The sequence below is a fragment of the Amia ocellicauda genome, unplaced genomic scaffold, assembly GCF_036373705.1.
Source record: "Amia ocellicauda isolate fAmiCal2 unplaced genomic scaffold, fAmiCal2.hap1 HAP1_SCAFFOLD_35, whole genome shotgun sequence".
Taxonomy (NCBI): Eukaryota; Metazoa; Chordata; class Actinopteri; order Amiiformes; family Amiidae; genus Amia; species Amia ocellicauda.
This window is the reverse complement of record NW_027102920.1, coordinates 622,374-642,500: the sequence shown is the minus strand read 5'-3', so window position 1 is coordinate 642,500 and position 20,127 is coordinate 622,374. Positions and strand designations below refer to the sequence as shown.

The following is a 20,127-nucleotide window of genomic DNA, read 5'->3' as shown; positions in this document are numbered from 1 at the left end:
AATCGGGGATCATGCTGAACTCAGGGATATGCATTTTTAATATTTTAAAGTATGTCTCCCTGATTTTTGTGTATTTAGGGCAGGACAGCAGGAAATGCGCCTGTGTTTCGACCTCCCCTAGGTCACACTGGCTGCACAGCCGCTCTTCTCTGGCAACCCAGAATTTTCTGTAGCGGCCTTTTTCAATGGCGAGGCTGTGGTCACTGAGCCTGTATTTAGTTAGATTTTGTCTCTCTTTTATATTTTGGATTTTTAAGTATTCAGCCAATGTAATGTTTCTATTCAGGGCCCGGTAGCATTCCAATTTGTTTTGTAATTCTAATTCGTGTCTCTAATCTTTTGTGTATTTGCTTTTCAGGTACATGTCAATTTTCCCAATTGTTGTTGTTTTGGTCATTGTGTGTTCGGGCTCTGTGAGCCTCAGAGCCGTGGGGGCGTTTCTGTGTACGTGTAAGATGTTTTTATTAAATTCTAGGTGGAATATTTCCATGGGGCTTTTGTCCCAATTGTTGTTATTGAGGTTCATGAGGGGACCCCACACTTTGCTCCCATATAGCAGGATTGGTTGGATGATGGAGTTTAATATTTTAATCCAAATAGTTATTGGTATTGTTGTTTTCCCAAATTGTGTCTTTATGGCATAAAATGCCCGGCGTGCCTTGTCTTTTAATGCGTTTATAGCCAGGCTGAAGCTCCCTGACGCACTGATGGTCAGGCCAAGGTAGTTGTATCTGGTGCAGTGCTCTAATCCAGTGCTGCCCAGAGTGAAGCGGTACCTGTTTCCCTGAGATGGGGCTTTTTTCTGGAAAACCATAACTCTGGTCTTGTCCAGATTGACTGCCAGGGCCCATTTCTGACAGTACTGCTCTAGCAGCGCCAGGTTCTGCTGAAGCCCCTGCTCTGTGGGCGACAGCAGCACCAGGTCGTCTGCGTAGAGCAGGAACTTGATCTCTGTGTCATGGAGAGTTAGGCTGCGGGCGTCAGACTGCTCCAACACTGTGGCCAACTCGATGATGTAGATGTTGAACAGTGTTGGACTCAGACTGCAGCCCTGTCTCACTCCCCGCCCCTGAGTGAAGAACTCTGTTCTTGAGTTGCCAATTTGAACTCCGCATTTGTTTTCAGAATACATTGATTTAATGATGTCATAAACTTTACCCCCTACACCACTCTGTAGAAGTTTATAAAATAATCCCTTGTGCCAGATTGAGTCAAATGCCTTTCTAAAGTCTACAAAACAGGCAAATATTTTTCCTTTATTGTTTTGGGTATATTTATTTATGAGGGTGTGTAGAGTGTAAATATGATCGGTTGTGCGGTGTTTTGGTAGGAAGCCAATCTGACTCTTATTCAGGACACTGTGCTTGGTAAGGAAGGCCAGTATCTGGGCGTTGATGATACTGCAGAACACCTTCCCCAGGTTACTGCTCACACAGCTGCCCCAGTAGTTATTGGGGTCTAATTTGTCTCCACTTTTAAAAATCGGGGTGATCAATCCTTGATTCCCGACCTCAGGGAAACACCCGGCTCTCAGCACCAGGTTAAAGAGTTTGAGCAGAGCCTCGTGCAGCTGCGGGCTGCTGTGCTTCAGCATCTCAGGGCTGATGCTGTCGGGGCCGCTGGCTTTCCTGGGTTTGAGGATTTTGAGTTGATGTTTTAGTTCCTGTATTGTAAATGGGTTATCTAAGGGATTTTGGTTATTCTTAATGATTTCTTCCAATTTATTTAGGTTTTTTAATATTTTAACCTGTTCTGGCTTTGGATTGTTTTCAACATTTTGGTAAAGTTTTTCAAAGTGTGTTTTCCAGATTTCTCCATTTTGAATTGGTATTTCATTTTTTGTTTTTGGGGTATTTATTCTGCCCATATAGTGGTCTTTTTTCTTACTGAGGAGTTGCTTGTAGTGCCGCAGGGCCTGGCAGTAGCTGAGGCGAGCCTCCTGGTTGTCGGGCTCTCTGTGTTTAGTGTTGGAGAGATGTCTCAGGTGTTTCCTAGAAGTTTCACACTCCTGGTCACACCACTGTTCTTTTTTTCTTTTAGACGATTTCATATTTTGGTTTTTAATTGTTTTAATGTTTGATTTTAAAGCCAGTCTCTCAAATATTTCATTCAGTGTTTTGGTGGCTGAGTTTATTCCGTTTTGGTTTATTTGATAGTGTGAGGATTGATATCTGTCTAACATGTTTTCAATCTCATCACTATTCAGGGCTCTTGTGTAGTTCTCTGTGCTGGGCTCTGACCATCTCTAACTGGGTGGCAGGGAGACCAGTTTTGTGGGAAGTTTGGCTCTGACTTGTGGCTGCGCTGATCTTTTTAGGTAAAGTGTTATTTGGCTGTGGTCTGATAGTGGAGATTGTTGTCTGACTATAAACGCATTGTTGGCTTGTGGGTCCAGGTCAGTTATGGCGTAGTCCACCACACTGCTGCCCAGAGCCGAGCAGTATGTGAATCTCCCCAGAGAGTACCCCCTGGTCCTGCCATTGATGATATATAGACCCAGGCTTTTACATAGGCGCACTACCTGCTTCCTGCTCTTGTTTACCACGCTGTCGTGGCTGTGTCAGTGTGGAGGTGTGTGTGTGGCACAGCGGGGAGTCTCCGAACAGGTGTGTGTTCCCCTCTGTATTGATGTAGTCCATCTCTCTGCCAGTCCTGGCATTGAGATCGCCACACAGCAGTACAGAGCCCAGGGTCTGGAAGTGGCAGATTTCGTTTTGAAGCTCATGAAAGCCTTCCTCATTATAGTAGGGGGAGTCTGCGGGTGGCATATAAATTGCACATAGGTATATATCTGTGTTATTTTGTAGGGTGTCTTTTCTGATTTTCATCCACAGGTGTGTGTCTCCTCTCTGTACTGGGCATAGGGCTGCTCGGAGCTCCTCCCTGTACCACACGATAATCCCCCACGAGGCCCTGCCACACCTGACTTTGGGTTTTTTATAGGAGGGCACAATCAGCTCCCTGTATCCATTGTATCCATCCAGTGTATAGACATATCTGCACAGCACCAAGTCTCTACAAGAATGAAAACATCTGAACTATTTACAGTGTTGATCAGTTCAGGGCCTGTGCTCTTCATTCCAAAAGTTGAGGAGCGTAAACCCTGCATATTCCAACTGCTTATTTTAAAGGACATGTTAATATATTTTATTATACTTGTCTCTTCTACATAAGAAAGTTTAATTTGTGGTCTACAACTGATATTATATTACTATTAATAATTATATATGGATATACATAATAATCACTCAAAGATTTTATCTTTGCATCAAAATATCAGAATAATTAAATCACATTTTTTCTTACTCTCCATCTCCACAACCATATATATGTGTGTTGAGGCTCAGTTAACTCAGCAGTGTGATACAGATGACACTGAGGAGTTGCCTTATCTGGGCCAGCTGGGCAGCATCGGGCCTCCAGGCTCTGGAAGCCGCTGCTGCGTGGCTGTGTGGCTGTGCTGGTCCCCGGCTGTCCGCTCTGCTGTGCTGGACGGGCCCTCTGGGGATGGGGGGGTGGGGAATGGGGCCGCGGGGTCTCAGGGGCTGGGGCTGGGGTGGAGCCGGTGGCTGGGGATGTGGCCGGGGGCTGGGGGGTTTGCTCCTGGTCTCGAGGTGGGGGTGTGTGGGGTTTCGGCCCAGGGTTGTGTCCTTGAGGACCTTTGAGATGATCCTCACACCCGTCTTGTTGAGGTGGACGTGGTCATACAGGTGATGTGGCTGGATGTCTCAGTGGTGTGCCAGGTGGACGTTGGGGAGGAGGGCACATCTTCGGGACACTTCTGCGTTGATGGCCTGGATGATGTGCAGGGGCACGTCTGTGCGGGGCAGCAGTGTGGAGATGGAAATTTTGGCAGTTGGGAATTCCTCTGTGGCTTTCGTTGCTACCTGTCTCAGGGCTGAGGCCACATCGCCCCTGCGGGCACTCAGGTCGTTAGTGCCGGTGTGGATGAGGATGTGTTTGACTTGGCAAAGCCTCCTCTTGGAGAGCAGCTCCAGGGCTCTCTGTGCTGTGGAGCACCAAAGCTTTTTCACTTTTCGCCCAGGGAAGAGGCGCCTCTCAACCAGGAACTTCCCATTGGATTCGCTCAGAATGACCACCTCTGCGTTGACCTGCCACTCCGGGTTTGCGTCGGGAGTGGTGGGGGCAGCGGGTGTGTTTTGGGGGAGTGGCGTTTCAGGGGGTTGTGTATTAGTGGCAGGTCTGGTGATAGTGGGTGTGTCAGGAGTGGTGGGGAGTGTGGGTGGATCAGTGGGTGCGTCAGGGGTTGGAGGTGTTGTGGGGTCAGTGCAGTGCAGTCTCTGTGCTCCAGTGATGTGTAGCTCCTCTCTTAGCTCCTCCAGCTGGCTCTGCAGGCTCCTTAGCTGGCTGTGCTGGGGTGTCCTGGTCAGCTCCTCCCTCGCTCTGCGCAGCTCCGTCCTCAGGGTTTGGCTCTGCTCCTCCAGGTCTCTCACTGCTGCTCTCAGCTCATGGATCTCAGCCTTGTGCTGCATCTTTAGTCTGTGCATCTCATCCCGGAGCTGATCGCACAAGGAGGTCTGGGCCAGGGTGCTCAAGGTCTGCTCCCTGAACTCCGCAAACTCCAGCTCCAGCACTGATAGGCATTCCTTTAGTGTTTTAATGTTGCTGGAGAGTTTTGGGGAGACAGGGGGGCAGTCTGTGGGAGATGGGGCACTGTCTGGCTCCGTGTGGCTGGGGGCAGACTGCAGGGTGGCCGGCTCTGGCTCTTGTTTCTCTACCTCAGTCTGCTGCTTTGAGGTGTGGAAGCCGAGAGCTAATTGGTCCAGGCTGCTCTCGCTGCCCTGCACCATGATGGTCCCGTTGTGGTATACATTAAAAGTGAGCATCACACTGTCTGTGTCTTTCTCTACCAGCACTGAGATCTGCCTGCCTCTGCTAATGCCCCTCTTGTTGTTATTGGGGTATGTCTGGCACAGGGTTTTGTGAAAGGCGGTGTAGAACAGTAGATTGTTCTTGACCCTGTTTTCTCCTTTACCGGTGTAGTCTAGGATGAGGGTCTAAGGAGATGCTCTCATCACAGCTTGTTTGTAGTCCTTCTTAGCCTGTGCAGAGCGAATGTCTTCAGGGTATCGGATTTCAAAAGGCAGCTCTGCAGTCAGACTGCTGTTCGATAGATTTCTATCAGTCTCAGTGGCAGTTGGGCTCTCTCCTACTGTCACTCTATTCAAATCGGAGCTCTGCATTTTCATTGGCTGAGTCAACTACTGAGAATGCTTATTTATTTTATTAATACATATTTTTTTGTTTAATTATTTGTCTCTTACCTCCAATTCTTGTCTTCAGCTTTTCTTTTCTGACTTTTCTTCCTGAACTGTCTCTCTGCTTTCTTCTTTTTGTGTTTCTCTTAAAATTATTATTTTTTTAATACTTTTTCTTCTGAATTTCTATTCCATGTCTTCTGTGTATGTTTATAGTGCTATATATTCATTTGTAAATCACAAATTAAATCCGCTTATGTATAAAAACAAATGTTTTTTAGGAGCTCATATTCCTCTCTCTCTCTCTCTCTCTCTCTCTCTCTCTCAATTCATTTCATTTGTATTGTCAAAGCAATTGGACATACATACACATACATACATATACACTCACCTAAAGGATTATTAGGAACACCTGTTCAATTTCTCATTAATGCAATTATCTAATCAACCAATCACATGGCAGTTGCTTCAATTCATTTAGGGGTGTGGTCCTGGTCAAGACAATCTCCTGAACTCCAAACTGAATGTCTGAATGGGAATGAAAGGTGATTTAAGCAATTTTGAGCGTGGCATGGTTGTTGGTGCCAGACGGGCCGGTCTGAGTATTTCACAATCTGCTCAGTTACTGGGATTTTCACGCACAACCATTTCTAGGGTTTACAAAGAATGGTGTGAAAAGGGAAAAACATCCAGTATGCGGCAGTCCTGTGGGCGAAAATGCCTTGTTGATGCTAGAGGTCAGAGGAGAGTGGGCCGACTGATTCAAGCTGATAGAAGAGCAACTTTGACTGAAATAACCACTCGTTACAAACAAGGTATGCAGCAAAGCATTTGTGAAGCCACAACACGTACAACCTTGAGGCGGATGGGCTACAACAGCAGAAGACCCCACCGGGTACCACTCATCTCCACTACAAATAGGAAAAAGAGGTGAGACATTCAGATGGTAGAGTCAGAATTTGGCGTAAACAGAATGAGAACATGGATCCATCATGTCTTGTTACCACTGTGCAGGCTGGTGGTGGTGGTGTAATGGTGTGGGGGATGTCTTCTTGGCACACTTTAGGCCCCTTAGTGCCAATTGGGCATCGTTTAAATGCTACGGCCTACCTGAGCATTGTTTCTGACCATGTCCATCCCTTTTTGACCACCATGTACCCATCCTCTGATGGCTACTTCCAGCAGGATAATGCACCATGTCACAAAGGTCGAATCATTTCAAATTGGTTTCTTGAACATGACAATGAGTTCACTGTACTAAACTGGCCCCCACAGTCACCAGATCTCAACCCAATAGAGCATCTTTAAGATGTGGTGGAACGGGAGCTTCGTGCCCTGGATGTGCATCCCACAAATCTCCATCAACTGCAAGATGCTATCCTATCAATATGGGCCAACATTTCTAAAGAATGCTTTCAGCACCTTGTTGAAGCAATGCCACGTAGAATTAAAGCAGTTCTGAAGGCGAAAGGGGGTCAAACACAGTATTAGAATGGTGTTCCTAATAATCCTTTAGGTGAGTTCATCGTAGCTCTTAATACTCTCTTTCTGTCTGGAGGAGATATAAATGAAGTAATGTACACGTACCCGGCTACTTTCAACACCCATTGCTGCACTGATATTTTTCCCTCCATTTTTCTTTATCCATTTTTTTTTTGCTGGAAGTTCCGTCAATACCCGCCAGCCTTTAAGAGACATCATGCAGCCAGGCGTCTCGGCTTGCGGCCACACCGTCCTGAACGCGCCCGATCTCGTCAGATCTCGGAATTTAAACGGGGCAGGGCCTGGTCAGTACTTTTATGGGTTACCTTCTGGAAATACGAGGTGCTGCAAACTTTTTACGTCTCCTGGGAAACTTCATCGTAGCTCTTAATACTCTCTATCTGTCTGGAGGAGATATAATTGAGAAATTGTACACGTACCCGGCTACTTTCATCGTCCTTTGCTGCACTGGTATTTTTCCCTCTATTTTTTTTTTTTTTTTTTGCTGGCAGTTCCGTCAATACCCGCCAGCCTTTAAGAGACATCATGCAGCCAGGCGTCTCGGCTTGCGGCCACACCATCCTGAACGCGCCCGATCTCGTCAGATCTCGGAAGCTAAACGGGGCAGGACCTGGTCAGTACTTGAATGTGAGACCTCCTGGAAATACCTGGTGCTGCAAGCTTTTACGTCTCCTGGGTAACTTCATCGTAGCTCTTAATACTCTCTTTCTGTCTGGAGGAGATATAATTCAAGTATTGTACACGTACCCGGCTACTTTCAACACCCTTTGCTGCACTGGTATTTCTCCCTCCATTTCTCTTTTTTTTTTTGCTGGCAGTTCCGTCAATACCCGCCAGCCTTTAAGAGACATCATGCAGCCAGGCATCTCGGCTTGCGGCCACACCGTCCTGAACGCGTCCGATCTCGTAAGATCTCGGAAACTGAGTGGGGCAGGGCCTGGTCAGTACTTGGATGGGAGACCTCCTGGAAATACCTGGTGCTGTAAGCTTTTACGTCTCCTGGGTAACTTTATCGTAGCTCTTAATTCTCTCATTCAGTCTGGAGGAGATATAATTGAAGAATTGTACATGTACCCGGCTACTTTCAACACCCTGTCCTGCACTGATATTTTTCCCTCTATTTTTCTTTTTTTTTTTTTGCTGGCAGTTCCGTTGATACCCGCCAGCCTTTAAGAGACATCATGCAGCCAGGCCTCTTGGCTTGAGGCCACACCGTCCTGAAGACGCAAGATCTCGTCAGATCTCGGAAGAAAAACTGGGCAGGGCCTGGTCAGTAATTGGATGGGTGACCTCCTGGAAATACCAGGTGCTGCAAGCTTTTTACATTTCCTGGGTAACTTCAGCGTAGCTCTTAATACTCTCATTCAGTCTGGAGGAGATATAATTGAAGAATTGTACATGTACCCGGCTACTTTCAACACCCTGTCCTGCACTGATATTTTTCCCTCCATTTTTCTATTTATTTATTTTTTATTTTTTGCTGGAAGTTCCGTCAATACCCGCCAGCCTTTAAGAGACATCATGCAGCCAGACATCTCGGCTTGCGGCCACACCGTCCTGAACGCGCCCGATCTCGTCAGATCTCGGAAGCTAAACGGGGCAGGACCTGGTCAGTACTTGAATGTGAGACCTCCTGGAAATACCTGGTGCTGCAAGCTTTTACGTCTCCTGGGTAACTTTATCGTAGCTCTTAATACTCTCTATCTGTCTGGAGGAGATATAATTGAAGAATTGTACACGTACCCGGCTACCTTCAACACGCTTTGCTGCACTGATATTTTTCCCTCCATTTTTCTTTTTTCTTTTGTTTTTTGCTGGAAGTTCCATCAATACCCTCCAGCCTTTAAGAGACATCATGCAGCCAGGCCTCTTGGCTTGAGGCCACACCGTCCTGAAGACGCAAGATCTCGTCAGATCTCGGAAGCTAAACGGGGCAGGGCCTGGTCAGTACTTGGATGGGAGACCTCCTAGAAATACCAGGTGCTGCAAGCTTTTTACGTCTCCTGGGTAACTTCATCGTAGCTCTTAATACTCTCTTTCTGTCTCCAGGAGATATTATTGAAGAATTGTACACGTACCCGACTACTTTCAACACCCTTTCCTGCACTGATATTTTTCCCTCCATTTTTCTATTTTTTTTTTTTTTTTTTTGCTGGAAATTCCGTCAATACCCGCCAGCCTTTAAGAGACATCATGCAGCCAGGCGTCTCGGCTTGCGGCCACGACATCCTGAACTCGCCCGATCTCGTCAGATCTTGGAAGCTAAACGGGGCAGGACCTGGTCGGTACATGAATGTGAGACCTCCTGGAAATACCTGGTGCTGCAAGCTTTTACGTCTCCTGGGTAACTTTATCGTAGCTCTTAATACTCTCTTTCTGTCTGGAGGAGATATAATTGAAGAATTGTACTCGTACCCGGCTACTTTCAAAACCCATTACTGCACTGATATTTTTCCCTCCATTTTTCTTTTTCTTTTTTTTTTTTTTTTTTTTTTGCTGGAAGTTCCGTCAATACCCGCCAGCCATTAAGAGACATCATGCAGCCAGGCGTCTCGGCTTGCGGCCACACCGTCCTGAACGCGCCCGATCTCGTCAGATCTCGGAATTTAAACGGGGCAGGGCCTGGTCAGTACTTTTATGGGTTACCTTCTGGAAATACGAGGTGCTGCAAACTTTTTACGTCTCCTGGGAAACTTCATCGTAGGTCTTAATACTCTCTATCTGTCTGGAGGAGATATAATTGAGAAATTGTACACGTACCCGGCTACTTTCATCGTCCTTTGCTGCACTGGTATTTTTCCCTCCATTTTTTTTTTTTTTTTTTGCTGGCAGTTCCGTCAATACCCGCCAGCCTTTAAGAGACATCATGCAGCCAGGCGTCTCGGCTTGCGGCCACACCATCCTGAACGCGCCCGATCTCGTCAGATCTCGGAAGCTAAACGGGGCAGGACCTGGTCAGTACTTGAATGTGAGACCTCCTGGAAATACCTGGTGCTGCAAGCTTTTACGTCTCCTGGGTAACTTCATCGTAGCTCTTAATACTCTCTTTCTGTCTGGAGGAGATATAATTCAAGTATTGTACACGTACCCGTTACTTTCAACACCCTTTGCTGCACTGGTATTTCTCCCTCCATTTCTCTTTTTTTTTTTGCTGGCAGTTCCGTCAATACCCGCCAGCCTTTAAGAGACATCATGCAGCCAGGCGTCTCGGCTTGCGGCCACACCATCCTGAACGCGCCCGATCTCGTCAGATCTCGGAAGCTAAACGGGGCAGGGCCTGGTCAGTACTTGGATGGGAGACCTCCTGGAAATACCAGGTGCTGCAAGCTTTTTACGTCTGCTGGGTAAGTTTATCGTAGCTCTTAATACTCTCTTTCTGTCTGGAGGAGATATAATTGAAGTATTGTACACGTACCCGGCTACTTTCAACACCCATTGCTGCACTGATATTTTTCCCTTCATTTTTCTTTTTCTTTATTATTTTTTCTGGAAGTTCCGTCAATATCCGCCAGCCTTTAAGAGACATCATGCAACCAGGCCTCTCAGCTTGCGGACACACAGTCCTGAACGAGCCCGATCTCGGAAGATCTCGGAAACTAAACGGGGCAGGACCTGGTCAGTACTTGGATGGGAGATCTTCTGGAAATACCAGGTGCTGCCAACTTTTTACGTCTCCTGGGAAACTTCATCGTAGCTCTTAATACTCTCTTTCTGTCTGGAGAATATATAATTGAAGAATTGTACACGTACCCGGCTACTTTCAAAACCCTGTCCTGCACTGATATTTTTCCCTCCATTTTTCTATTTATTTATTTTTTATTTTTTGCTGGAAGTTCCGTCAATACCCGCCAGCCTTTAAGAGACATCATGCAGCCAGACATCTCGGCTTGCGGCCACACCGTCCTGAACGCGCCCGATCTCGTCAGATCTCGGAAGCTAAACGGGGTAGGACCTGGTCAGTACTTGAATGTGAGACCTCCTGGAAATACCTGGTGCTGCAAGCTTGTACGTCTCCTGGGTAACTTTATCGTAGCTCTTAATACTCTCTATCTGTCTGGAGGAGATATAATTGAAGAATTGTACACGTACCCGGCTACCTTCAACACGCTTTGCTGCACTGATATTTTTCCCTCCATTTTTCTTTTTTCTTTTGTTTTTTGCTGGAAGTTCCATCAATACCCTCCAGCCTTTAAGAGACATCATGCAGCCAGGCCTCTTGGCTTGAGGCCACACCGTCCTGAAGACGCAAGATCTCGACAGATCTCGGAAGCTAAACGGGGCAGGGCCTGGTCAGTACTTGGATGGCTGACCTCCTAGAAATACCAGGTGCTGCAAGCTTTTTACGTCTCCTGGGTAACTTCATCGTAGCTCTTAATACTCTCTTTCTGTCTGGAGGAGATATAATTGAAGAATTGTACACGTACCCGGCTACTTTCAAAACCCATTACTGCACTGATATTTTTCCCTCCATTTTTCTTTTTCTTTTTTTTTTTTTTTTTTTTTTGCTGGAAGTTCCGTCAATACCCGCCAGCCATTAAGAGACATCATGCAGCCAGGCCTCTCGGCTTGCGGCCACACCGTCCTGAACGCGCCCGATCTCGTCAGGTCTCGGAATTTAAACGGGGCAGGGCCTGGTCAGTACTTTTATGGGTTACCTTCTGGAAATACGAGGTGCTGCAAACTTTTTACGTCTCCTGGGTAACTTCATCGTAGCTCTTAATTCTCTCTTTCTGTCTGGAGGAGATATAATTGAAGAATTGTACATGTACCCGGCTACTTTCAACAGCCTTTGCTGCACTGATATTTTTCCCTCCATTTTTCTTTTTTTTTTTTTTTTTTTTTCTGGAAGTTCCGTCAATACCCGCCAGCCTTTAAGAGACATCATGCAGCCAGGCCTCTTGGCTTGCGGCCACATTGTCCTGAACGCGCCTGATCTCGTTAGATCTCGGAAGCTAAACGGGGCAGGGCCTGATCAGTACTTGGATGGGAGACCTCCAGGAAATACCTGGTGCTGCAAGCTTTTTACGTCTCCTGGGAAACTTCATCGTAGCTCTTAATACTCTCTATCTGTCTGGAGGTGTTATAATTGAGAAATTGTACACGTACCCGGCTACTTTCATCAGCCTTTGCTGCACTGGTATTTTTCCCTCTATTTTTTTTTTTTTTTTTTGCTGGGAGTTCCGTCAATACCCGCCAGCCTTTAAGAGACATCATGCAGCCAGGCGTCTTGGCTTGCGGCCACACCATCCTGAACGCGCCCGATCTCGTCAGATCTCGGAAGCTAAACGGGGCAGGACCTGGTCAGTACTTGAATGTGAGACCTCCTGGAAATACCTGGTGCTGCAAGCTTTTACGTCTCCTGGGTAACTTCATCGTAGCTCTTAATACTCTCTTTCTGTCTGGAGGAGATATAATTCAAGTATTGTACACGTACCCGGCTACTTTCAACACCCTTTGCTGCACTGGTATTTCTCCCTCCATTTCTCTTTTTTTTTTTGCTGGCAGTTCCGTCAATACCCGCCAGCCTTTAAGAGACATCATGCAGCCAGGCATCTCGGCTTGCGGCCACACCGTCCTGAACGCGCCCGATCTCGTAAGATCTCGGAAACTGAGTGGGGCAGGGCCTGGTCAGTACTTGGATGGGAGACCTCCTGGAAATACCAGGTGCTGCAAGCTTTTTACGTCTGCTGGGTAAGTTTATCGTAGCTCTTAATACTCTCTTTCTGTCTGGAGGAGATATAATTGAAGTATTGTACACGTACCCTGCTACTTTCAACACCCATTGCTGCACTGATATTTTTCCCTCCATTTTTCTTTTTCTTTATTATTTTTTCTGGAAGTTCCGTCAATATCCGCCAGCCTTTAAGAGACATCATGCAACCTGGCCTCTCGGCTTGCGGACACACAGTCCTGAACAAACCCGATCTCGGAAGATCTCGGAAACTAAACGGGGCAGGACCTGGTCAGTACTTGGATGGGAGATCTTCTGGAAATACCAGGTGCTGCCAACTTATTACGTCTCCTGGGAAACTTCATCGTAGCTCTTAATACTCTCTTTCTGTCTGGAGAATATATAATTGAAGAATTGTACACGTACCCGGCTACTTTCAAAACCCTTTGCTGCACTGGTATTTTTCCCTCTATTTTTCTTTTTTTTTTTTGCTGGCAGTTCCGTTGATACCCGCCAGCCTTTAAGAGACATCATGCAGCCAGGCCTCTTGGCTTGAGGCCACACCGTCCTGAAGACGCAAGATCTCGTCAGATCTCGGAAGAAAAACTGGGCAGGGCCTGGTCAGTAATTGGATGGGTGACCTCCTGGAAATACCAGGTGCTGCAAGCTTTTTACATCTCCTGGGTAACTTCAGCGTAGCTCTTAATACTCTCATTCAGTCTGGAGGAGATATAATTGAAGTATTGTACACGTACCCGGCTACTTTCAACACCCATTGCTGCACTGATATTTTTCCCTCCATTTTTCTTTTTCTTTATTATTTTTTCTGGAAGTTCCGTCAATATCCGCCAGCCTTTAAGAGACATCATGCAACCAGGCCTCTCGGCTTGCGGACACACAGTCCTGAACGAGCCCGATCTCGGAAGATCTCGGAAACTAAACGGGGCAGGACCTGGTCAGTACTTGGATGGGAGATCTTCTGGAAATACCAGGTGCTGCCAACTTTTTACGTCTCCTGGGAAACTTCATCGTAGCTCTTAATACTCTCATTCAGTCTGGAGGAGATATAATTGAAGTATTGTACACGTACCCGGCTACTTTCAACACCCTTTCCTGCACTGATATTTTTCCCTCCATTTTTCTATTTTTTTTTTTTGCTGGAAATTCCGTCAATACCCGCCAGCCTTTAAGAGACATCATGCAGCCAGGCGTCTCGGCTTGCGGCCACGACATCCTGAACTCGCCCGATCTCGTCAGATCTTGGAAGCTAAACGGGGCAGGACCTGGTCGGTACATGAATGTGAGACCTCCTGGAAATACCTGGTGCTGCAAGCTTTTACGTCTCCTGGGTAACTTTATCGTAGATCTTAATACTCTCTATCTGTCTGGAGGAGATATAATTGAAGTATTGTACACGTACCCAGCTACTGTCAACACCCTTTGCTGCACTGATATTTTTTCCATCCATTTTTCTTTTTTTTTTTTTTTTTGCTGGAAGTTCCGTCAATACCCGCCAACCTTTAAGAGACATCATGCAGCCAGGCCTCTCGGCTTGCGGCCACACCGTCCTGAATGCGCCCGATCTCGTCAGATCTCGGAAGCTAAACGGGGCAGGGCCTGGTCAGTACTTGGATTGGAGACCTCCTAGAAATACCAGGTGCTGCAAGCCTTTTACGTCTCCTGGGTAACTTCATCGTAGCTCTTAATACTCTCTATCTGTCTCCAGGAGATATAATTGAAGAATTGTACACGTACTAGGCTACTTTCAACACCCTTTGCTGCACTGGTATATTTCCCTCTATTTTACGTTTTTTTTTTTGCTGGCAGTTCCGTCAATACCCGCCAGCCTTTAAGAGACATCATGCAGCCAGGCATCTTGGCTTGCGGCCACACCATCCTGAACGCGCCCAATCTCGTCAGATCTCGGAAGCTGAACGGGGCAGGACCTGGTCAGTACATGAATGTGAGACCTCCTGGAAATACCTGGTGCTGCAAGCTTTTACGTCTCCTGGGTAACTTTATCGTAGCTCTTAATACTCTCTATCTGTCTGGAGGAGATATAATTGAAGTATTGTACACGTATCCAGCTACTGTCAACATCCTTTGCTGCTCTGATATTTTTCCATCCATTTTTCTTTTTCTTTTTTTTTTTTTTTTTTTTTTGCTGGAAGTTCCGTCAATACCCGCCAGCCATTAAGAGACATCATGCAGCCAGGCCTCTCGGCTTGCGGCCACACCGTCCTGAACGCGCCCGATCTCCTCAGATCTCGGAATTTAAACGGGGCAGGGCCTGGTCAGTACTCTTATGGGTTAGCTTCTGGAAATACGAGGTGCTGCAAACTTTTTACGTCTCCTGGGTAACTTCATCGTAGCTCTTAATTCTCTCTTTCTGTCTGGAGGAGATATAATTGAAGAATTGTACATGTACCCGGCTACTTTCAACAGCCTTTGCTGCACTGATATTTTTCCCTTCATTTATCTTTTTTTTTTTTTTTTTTTTGCTGGAAGTTCCGTCAATACCCGCCAGTCTTTAAGAGACATCATGCAGCCAGGCCTCTCGGCTTGCGGCCACATTGTCCTGAACGCGCCTGATCTCGTTAGATCTCGGAAGCTAAACGGGGCAGGGCCTGATCAGTACTTGGATGGGAGACCTCCTAGAAATACCAGGTGCTGCAAGCTTTTTACGTCTCCTGGGTAACTTCATCGTAGCTCTTAATACTCTCTTTCTGTCTCCAGGAGATATAATTGAAGAATTGTACACGTACCCGGCTACTTTCAACACCCTTTCCTGCACTGATATTTTTCCCTCCATTTTTCTATTTTTTTTTTTTTTTTTTTTGCTGGAAATTCCGTCAATACCCGCCAGCCTTTAAGAGACATCATGCAGCCAGGCATCTCGGCTTGCGGCCACACCATCCTGAACGCGCCCGATCTCGTCAGATCTCGGAAGCTGAACGGGGCAGGACCTGGTCAGTACATGAATGTGAGACCTCCTGGAAATACCTGGTGCTGCAAGCTTTTACGTCTCCTGGGTGACTTTATCGTAGCTCTTAATACTCTCTATCTGTCTGGAGGAGATATAATTGAAGTATTGTACACGTATCCAGCTACTGTCAACATCCTTTGCTGCTCTGATATTTTTCCATCCATTTTTCTTTTTCTTTTTTTTTTTTTTTTTTTTTGCTGGAAGTTCCGTCAATACCCGCCAGCCATTAAGAGACATCATGCAGCCAGGCCTCTCGGCTTGCGGCCACACCGTCCTGAACGCGCCCGATCTCGTCAGATCTCGGAATTTAAACGGGGCAGGGCCTGGTCAGTACTCTTATGGGTTACCTTCTGGAAATACGAGGTGCTGCAAACTTTTTACGTCTCCTGGGTAACTTCATCATAGCTCTTAATTCTCTCTTTCTGTCTGGAGGAGATATAATTGAAGAATTGTACACGTACCCGGCTACTTTCAACACCCTTTGCTACACTGATATTTTTCCCTCCATTTTTCTATTTTTTTTTTTTTTTTTTTTTGCTGGAAGTTCCGTCAATACTTGCCAGCCTTTAAGAGACATCATGCAGCCAGGCCTCTTGGCTTGCGGCCACACCGTCCTGAACGCGCCTGATCTCATCATATCTCGGAAGCTAAACGGGGCAGGACCTGGTCAGTACTTGAATGTGAGACCTCCTGGAAATACCAGGTGCTGCAAGCTTTTACGTCTCCTGGGTAACTTTATCGTAGCTCTTAATACTCTCTTTCAGTCTGCAGGAGATATAATTGAAGAATTGTACACGTACCCGGCTACTTTCAACACCCTTTCCTGCACTGATATTTTTCCCTCCATTTTTCTATTTTTTTTTTTTTTTTTTTTTGCTGGAAGTTCCGTCAATACCCGCCAACCTTTAAGAGACATCATGCAGCCAGACCTTTCGGCTTGTGGCCACACCGTCCTGAATGCGCCCGATCTCGTCAGATCTCGGAAGCTAAACGGGGCAGGGCCTGGTCAGTACTTGGATGGGAGACCTCCTAAAAATTCCAGGTGCTGCAAGCTTTTTACGTCTCCTGGGTAACTTCATCGTAGCTCTTAATACTCTCTTTCTGTCTCCAGGAGATATAATTGAAGAATTGTACACGTACCCGGCTACTTTCAACACCCTTTGCTGCACAGGTATATTTCCCTCTATTTTTCTTTTTTTTTTTTGCTGTCAGTTCCGTCAATACCCGCCAGCCTTTAAGAGACATCATGCAGCCAGACATCTCGGCTTGCGGCCACACCGTCCTGAACGCGCCCGATCTCGTCAGATCTCGGAAGCTAAACGGGGCAGGACCTGGTCAGTACTTGAATGTGAGACCTCCTGGAAATACCTGGTGCTGCAAGCTTTTACGTCTCCTGGGTAACTTTATCGTAGCTCTTAATACTCTCTATCTGTCTGGAGGAGATATAATTGAAGAATTGTACACGTACCCGGCTACCTTCAACACGCTTTGCTGCACTGATATTTTTCCCTCCATTTTTCTTTTTTCTTTTGTTTTTTGCTGGAAGTTCCATCAATACCCTCCAGCCTTTAAGAGACATCATGCAGCCAGGCCTCTTGGCTTGAGGCCACACCGTCCTGAAGACGCAAGATCTCGTCAGATCTCGGAAGAAAAACTGGGCAGGGCCTGGTCAGTAATTGGATGGGTGACCTCCTGGAAATACCAGGTGCTGAAAGCTTTTTACATCTCCTGGGTAACTTCAGCGTAGCTCTTAATACTCTCATTCAGTCTGGAGGAGATATAATTGAAGAATTGTACATGTACCCGGCTACTTTCAACAGCCTTTGCTGCACTGATATTTTTCCCTCCATTTTTCTATTTATTTATTTTTTATTTTTTGCTGGAAGTTCCGTCAATACCCGCCAGCCTTTAAGAGACATCATGCAGCCCGGCCTCTTGGCTTGCGGCCACACCGTCCTGAACGCGCCCGATCTCATCAGATCTCGGAAGCTAACGGGGCAGGGCCTGGTCAGTACTTGGATGGGTGACCTCCTGGAAATACCAGGTGCTGCAAGCTTTTTACGTCTCCTGGGTAACTTCATCATAGCTCTTAATACTCTCTTTCAGTCTGTAGGAGATATTATTGAAGAATTGTACACGTACCCGGCTACTTTCAAAACCCTTTGCTGCACTGATATTTTTCCCTCCATTTTTCTTTTTTCTTTTTTTTTTTGCTGGAAGTTCCGTCAATACCCGCCAGCCTTAAAGAGACATCATGCAGCCGGGCCTCTCGGCTTTCGGCCACACCGTCCTGAACGCGCATGATATTGTCAGATCTCGGAAGCTAAACGGGGCAGGACCTGGTCAGTACTTGAATGTGAGACCTCCTGGAAATACCAGGTGCTGCAAGCTTTTACGTCTCCTGGGTAACTTTATCGTAGCTCTTAATACTCTCTTTCAGTCTGCAGGAGATATAATTGAAGAATTGTACACGTACCCGGCTACTTTCAACACCCTTTCCTGCACTGATATTTTTCCCTCCATTTTTCTATTTTTTTTTTTTTTTTTTTTGCTGGAAGTTCCGTCAATACCCGCCAACCTTTAAGAGACATCATGCAGCCAGGCCTTTCGGCTTGTGGCCACACCGTCCTGAATGCGCCCGATCTCGTCAGGTCTCGGAAGCTAAACGGGGCAGGGCCTGGTCAGTACTTGGATGGGAGACCTCCTAGAAATACCAGGTGCTGCAAGCTTTTTACGTCTCCTGGGTAACTTCATCGTAGCTCTTAATACTCTCTTTCTGTCTCCAGGAGATATAATTGAAGAATTGTACACGTACCCGGCTACTTTCAACACCCTTTCCTGTACTGATATTTTTCCCTCCATTTTTCTATTTTTTTTTTTTTTTTTTTTGCTGGAAATTCCGTCAATACCCGCCAGCCTTTAAGAGACATCATGCAGCCAGGCATCTCGGCTTGCGGCCACACCATCCTGAACGCGCCCGATCTCGTCAGATCTCGGAAGCTAAACGGGGCAGGACCTGGTCAGTACATGAATGTGAGACCTCCTGGAAATACCTGGTGCTGCAAGCTTTTACGTCTCCTGGGTAACTTTATCGTAGCTCTTAATACTCTCTATCTGTCTGGAGGAGATATAATTGAAGTATTGTACACGCACCCAGCTACTGTCAACACCATTTGCTGCACTGATATTTTTCCATCCATTTTTCTTTTTTTTTTTTTTTTTTTGCTGGAAGTTCCGTCAATACCCGCCAACCTTTAAGAGACATCATGCAGCCAGGCCTCTCGGCTTGCGGCCACACCGTCCTGAATGCGCCCGATCTCGTCAGATCTCGGAAGCTAAACGGGGCAGGGCCTGGTCAGTACTTGGATGGGAGACCTCCTAGAAATACCAGGTGCTGCAAGCTTTTTACGTCTCCTGGGTAACTTCATCGTAGCTCTTAATACTCTCTTTCTGTCTCCAGGAGATATAATTGAAGAATTGTACACGTACCCGGCTACTTTCAACACCCTTTGCTGCACTGGTATATTTCCCTCTATTTTTCTTTTTTTTTTTGCTGGCAGTTCCGTCAATACCCGCCAACCTTTAAGAGACATCATGCAGCCAGACATCTCGGCTTGCGGCCACACCGTCCTGAACGCGCCCGATCTCGTCAAATCTCGGAAGCTAAACGGGGCAGGACCTGGTCAGTACTTGGATGGGAGACCTCCTAGAAATACCAGGTGCTGCAAGCTTTTTACGTCTCCTGGGTAACTTCATCGTAGCTCTTAATACTCTCTTTCTGTCTCCAGGAGATATAATTGAAGAATTGTACACGTACCCGGCTACTTTCAACACCCTTTCCTGAACTGATATTTTTCCTTTCATTTTTCTTTTTTTTTTTTTTTTTCTTTGCTGGAAATTCCGTCAATACCCGCCAGCATTTAAGAGACATCATGCAGCCAGGCCTCTTGGCTTGTGGCCACATTGTCTTGAACGCGCCTGATCTCGTCAGATCTCGGAAGCTAAACGGGGCAGGGCCTGATCAGTACTTGGATGGGAGACCTCCAGGAAATACCTGGTGCTGCAAGCTTTTTACGTCTCCTGGGGAACTTCATCGTAGCTCTTAATACTCTCTTTCTGTCTGGAGAAGATATAATTGAAGAATTGTACACGTACCCGGCTACTTTCAACACCCTTTGCTGCACTGGTATTTTTCCCTCTATTTTTCTTTTTTATTTTCGCTGGCAGTTCCGTCAATACCCGCCAGCCTTTAAGAGACATCATGCAGCCAGGCATCTTGGCTTGCGGCCACACCATCCTGAACGCGCCCGATCTCGTCAGATCTCGGAAGCTAAACGGGGCAGGGCCTGGTCAGTACTTGGATGGGTGTCCTCCTGGAAATACCAGGTGCTGCAAGCTTTTTACGTCTCCTGGGTAACTTCATCGTAGCTCTTAATACTCTCTTTCAGTCTGGAGGAGATATAATTGAAGAATTGTACACGTACCCGGCTACTTTCAACACCCTTTGCTGCACTGGTATATTTCCCTCTATTTTTCTTTTTTTTTTTTGGTGGCAGTTCCGTAAATACCCGCCAGCCTTTAAGAGACATCATGCAGCCAGGCATCTCGGCTTGCGGCCACACAATCCTGAACGCGCCTGATCTCGTCAGATCTCGGAAGCTAAACGGGGCAGGACCTGGTCAGTACATGAAAGTGAGACCTCCTGGAAATACCTAGTGCTGCAAGCTTTTACGTCTCCTGGGTAACTT

At 46.6% G+C, this 20,127-nt stretch overlaps 7 non-coding genes and 29 pseudogenes across 7 annotated transcripts; all 36 read left to right on the top strand.

Annotated features, from left to right (window-relative positions):
- Window positions 1-6,936: 6,936 nt before the first annotated feature.
- Window positions 6,937-7,055, top strand: LOC136733016 (uncharacterized; annotated as a pseudogene).
- A 210-nt stretch (window positions 7,056-7,265) lies between these two features.
- Window positions 7,266-7,384, top strand: LOC136732808 (uncharacterized; annotated as a pseudogene).
- Window positions 7,385-7,592: 208 nt separating this feature from the next.
- LOC136733042 (uncharacterized) lies at window positions 7,593-7,711 on the top strand (annotated as a pseudogene).
- A 210-nt stretch (window positions 7,712-7,921) lies between these two features.
- Window positions 7,922-8,040, top strand: LOC136733084 (uncharacterized; annotated as a pseudogene).
- A 221-nt stretch (window positions 8,041-8,261) lies between these two features.
- On the top strand, window positions 8,262-8,380 carry LOC136732824 (uncharacterized; annotated as a pseudogene).
- Window positions 8,381-8,595: 215 nt separating this feature from the next.
- On the top strand, window positions 8,596-8,714 carry LOC136733021 (uncharacterized; annotated as a pseudogene).
- A 219-nt stretch (window positions 8,715-8,933) lies between these two features.
- Window positions 8,934-9,052, top strand: LOC136733184 (uncharacterized; annotated as a pseudogene).
- Window positions 9,053-9,277: 225 nt separating this feature from the next.
- LOC136733015 (uncharacterized) lies at window positions 9,278-9,396 on the top strand (annotated as a pseudogene).
- Window positions 9,397-9,606: 210 nt separating this feature from the next.
- LOC136732807 (uncharacterized) lies at window positions 9,607-9,725 on the top strand (annotated as a pseudogene).
- Window positions 9,726-9,932: 207 nt separating this feature from the next.
- LOC136733054 (5S ribosomal RNA) lies at window positions 9,933-10,051 on the top strand. The gene has a single exon (XR_010810087.1). It is a non-coding gene; the product is annotated as a 5S ribosomal RNA (ribosomal RNA).
- A 556-nt stretch (window positions 10,052-10,607) lies between these two features.
- On the top strand, window positions 10,608-10,726 carry LOC136732789 (uncharacterized; annotated as a pseudogene).
- Window positions 10,727-10,941: 215 nt separating this feature from the next.
- On the top strand, window positions 10,942-11,060 carry LOC136733124 (uncharacterized; annotated as a pseudogene).
- Window positions 11,061-11,286: 226 nt separating this feature from the next.
- On the top strand, window positions 11,287-11,405 carry LOC136733069 (uncharacterized; annotated as a pseudogene).
- A 218-nt stretch (window positions 11,406-11,623) lies between these two features.
- Window positions 11,624-11,742, top strand: LOC136732875 (uncharacterized; annotated as a pseudogene).
- A 210-nt stretch (window positions 11,743-11,952) lies between these two features.
- Window positions 11,953-12,071, top strand: LOC136732806 (uncharacterized; annotated as a pseudogene).
- A 208-nt stretch (window positions 12,072-12,279) lies between these two features.
- LOC136732882 (uncharacterized) lies at window positions 12,280-12,398 on the top strand (annotated as a pseudogene).
- A 545-nt stretch (window positions 12,399-12,943) lies between these two features.
- Window positions 12,944-13,062, top strand: LOC136733082 (uncharacterized; annotated as a pseudogene).
- Window positions 13,063-13,609: 547 nt separating this feature from the next.
- On the top strand, window positions 13,610-13,728 carry LOC136733182 (uncharacterized; annotated as a pseudogene).
- Window positions 13,729-13,943: 215 nt separating this feature from the next.
- LOC136732766 (5S ribosomal RNA) lies at window positions 13,944-14,062 on the top strand. The gene has a single exon (XR_010810046.1). It is a non-coding gene; the product is annotated as a 5S ribosomal RNA (ribosomal RNA).
- A 210-nt stretch (window positions 14,063-14,272) lies between these two features.
- LOC136733111 (uncharacterized) lies at window positions 14,273-14,391 on the top strand (annotated as a pseudogene).
- Window positions 14,392-14,616: 225 nt separating this feature from the next.
- LOC136733144 (uncharacterized) lies at window positions 14,617-14,735 on the top strand (annotated as a pseudogene).
- A 218-nt stretch (window positions 14,736-14,953) lies between these two features.
- LOC136732877 (uncharacterized) lies at window positions 14,954-15,072 on the top strand (annotated as a pseudogene).
- Window positions 15,073-15,292: 220 nt separating this feature from the next.
- LOC136733025 (uncharacterized) lies at window positions 15,293-15,411 on the top strand (annotated as a pseudogene).
- Window positions 15,412-15,635: 224 nt separating this feature from the next.
- On the top strand, window positions 15,636-15,754 carry LOC136733045 (uncharacterized; annotated as a pseudogene).
- A 221-nt stretch (window positions 15,755-15,975) lies between these two features.
- LOC136733022 (uncharacterized) lies at window positions 15,976-16,094 on the top strand (annotated as a pseudogene).
- A 220-nt stretch (window positions 16,095-16,314) lies between these two features.
- On the top strand, window positions 16,315-16,433 carry LOC136732725 (5S ribosomal RNA). The gene has a single exon (XR_010810006.1). It is a non-coding gene; the product is annotated as a 5S ribosomal RNA (ribosomal RNA).
- Window positions 16,434-16,643: 210 nt separating this feature from the next.
- On the top strand, window positions 16,644-16,762 carry LOC136732823 (uncharacterized; annotated as a pseudogene).
- Window positions 16,763-16,977: 215 nt separating this feature from the next.
- Window positions 16,978-17,096, top strand: LOC136733160 (uncharacterized; annotated as a pseudogene).
- A 221-nt stretch (window positions 17,097-17,317) lies between these two features.
- On the top strand, window positions 17,318-17,435 carry LOC136732721 (5S ribosomal RNA). Its single transcript, XR_010810003.1, has one exon. It is a non-coding gene; the product is annotated as a 5S ribosomal RNA (ribosomal RNA).
- Window positions 17,436-17,989: 554 nt separating this feature from the next.
- On the top strand, window positions 17,990-18,108 carry LOC136732740 (5S ribosomal RNA). The gene has a single exon (XR_010810020.1). It is a non-coding gene; the product is annotated as a 5S ribosomal RNA (ribosomal RNA).
- A 220-nt stretch (window positions 18,109-18,328) lies between these two features.
- Window positions 18,329-18,447, top strand: LOC136732903 (uncharacterized; annotated as a pseudogene).
- A 216-nt stretch (window positions 18,448-18,663) lies between these two features.
- On the top strand, window positions 18,664-18,782 carry LOC136732813 (5S ribosomal RNA). The gene has a single exon (XR_010810064.1). It is a non-coding gene; the product is annotated as a 5S ribosomal RNA (ribosomal RNA).
- Window positions 18,783-18,991: 209 nt separating this feature from the next.
- LOC136732810 (uncharacterized) lies at window positions 18,992-19,110 on the top strand (annotated as a pseudogene).
- Window positions 19,111-19,329: 219 nt separating this feature from the next.
- LOC136732919 (uncharacterized) lies at window positions 19,330-19,448 on the top strand (annotated as a pseudogene).
- A 210-nt stretch (window positions 19,449-19,658) lies between these two features.
- On the top strand, window positions 19,659-19,777 carry LOC136732723 (5S ribosomal RNA). Its single transcript, XR_010810004.1, has one exon. It is a non-coding gene; the product is annotated as a 5S ribosomal RNA (ribosomal RNA).
- A 210-nt stretch (window positions 19,778-19,987) lies between these two features.
- On the top strand, window positions 19,988-20,106 carry LOC136733178 (uncharacterized; annotated as a pseudogene).
- Window positions 20,107-20,127: the final 21 nt, after the last annotated feature.